The sequence below is a fragment of the Microtus ochrogaster genome, chromosome 22 (assembly GCF_000317375.1).
Source record: "Microtus ochrogaster isolate Prairie Vole_2 chromosome 22, MicOch1.0, whole genome shotgun sequence".
Lineage (NCBI taxonomy): Eukaryota > Metazoa > Chordata > Mammalia > Rodentia > Cricetidae > Microtus > Microtus ochrogaster.
This window is the reverse complement of record NC_022023.1, coordinates 14,943,649-14,945,518: the sequence shown is the minus strand read 5'-3', so window position 1 is coordinate 14,945,518 and position 1,870 is coordinate 14,943,649. Positions and strand designations below refer to the sequence as shown.

Here is a 1,870-nt window from a genome sequence, read left to right as displayed (position 1 = left end):
TAGACCAGGCTGGTCTCGAACTCACAGAGATCCGCCTGCCTCTGCCTCCCGAGTGCTGGGATTAAAGGCGTGTGCCACCATCGCCCGGCTCTAGATTTTTTTTTTAAAGCCTTTCTTTTAGCTGGCTTTCTGGTCAGGCAGTAAGATGGGGACTGCCCCAGAGTACAGTGTAGAAATGGCAGTGACTAACCCAGAACTGCTCAAGGATGGAGATGCAAAAAAGGGAGCAGAATCTTTGGAGGAGCAAGGAAATGAATCCCATGCCAAGAAAGACTCCCTGAAACTCTAGTCTACAACCGCCAGGGATTCTGGGAAATGTCGGCTGCTATGGTAACTGAGCAGTCAGGTGATGCTTGCCAGGCTCTGTGAAGCTCTTGGAGACTCACAACAGTCAGGGAGACGGGATGGAAGTTTTGTCTAGGGACAGATATGATCTTACTAAGGGATGTGAGAGTATGTCATCAACTTCCAGAACCTTAGAACTGGGCCATAAAAATGCCCCGGCACAGCAGGGGTTGAAGGAGGGGATGGAGAGGTGGCTTAGCCAGTGAGAGTGCCTGCTGCTCTTCCCAGTCCCTACATCAGGCCACCCTGAAATGCCAGCCCAGGGATATGACACCTTCTTCTAGCCTTGGGCACCCACACCACACATGGCATATACTCTTACAGATACACACATTAATATGTATATATATATGTACATATGCATATATCATGGAATGGAAAATAGCAGAAGTTGATTTTGTGTGTGTACACGTGTTTGTGTGTGTGTGTGAGAGAGAGAGAGAAAGAGAGCAGAGTCACTGCACACATGTGGAGGTCAGAAGATGACTTTCAGGAGTTGGTGTCTCCACTGTGACATTCAGAAAGAACTATACTTCTCAGTATTTTTTTCATTAATAAGTTCTCAAAACTATAGTAATTGCAGGTTTTAAAGCACAGTTTGACTTGTGTGTGTTCATATGTGTGTACATGTATGTGCAGATGGGCATGCACCCATGTGGAGGCCAGGGGACAACTTCTGGTGTCTTCCTCAACCACTCTCCACCTTAGTTTGGTACAGGCTCTCACTAACTCTGTGTGTAGCTCACTGATTTGACCACCTGGAGAGGCAAGCTCAGGGTCTTCTTTTCTCTGCCTCCCCCAACTCATCGTCATCATCATTAACTTTATGTTTTGACAATTTATATCCAAATTTTACATGAATGCTGGGGATCCAAACTCGGGTCTTCATGCTTCCATGGCAAGCCCTTTGCCAGCTAAACCGTCTTTCCAGACCCATGGACTTTGAAGTTTTTGTTGGTTATTTGTTTTTGTGTTTTGAAAGAGGGTCTCCCTATTTCGCCCTGCATGGTCTAGAATATGCTATGTAGACCAGGTCAGCTTTGAACTTGGAGAGATCAGCATGTCTCTGGATTAAAGGTGTGCACCACAGTGCCTGATGGGCTTTCTTTTGATTGTGATCTGAACATAGCAATTGTGAAAGATATTAATATCCTCACTGAGGCAACTGAGGAAACTGAAAACCGACTAGTAATTAGCTTTCATCAGGAATTCATTAGGGGAACTTAAATAAAAATTAACAATTTCTTGGGTTTGGACGGTAATAAATACAACTAAAATTGTGATGCTACAATGCAACATCATGATGACACAATGGAAATTGTCACAGTGGAGTGTAATGCTACAATGGGCATTCCAGTGGCATGGTGGAGCTTTGTGGACTCACAACATAATATTGTTGTAGTGCAGGACAGTGCATCATTGTGATGTTACAGTATAGGACGGTGATGTCATAATGCATCATTGTGATGTTACAGTACAGGAAGGTGATGTCACAATGCATCATTGTGATGTTACAGTACAGGAT

At 44.4% G+C, this 1,870-nt stretch overlaps 1 protein-coding gene across 2 annotated transcripts in view; it reads left to right on the top strand.

Annotated features, from left to right (window-relative positions):
- The window catches only part of Wdr93 (WD repeat domain 93), a 35,175-nt gene that overhangs the window by 7,437 nt on the left and 25,868 nt on the right, over nucleotides 1-1,870 (top strand). The window lies entirely within an intron of this gene.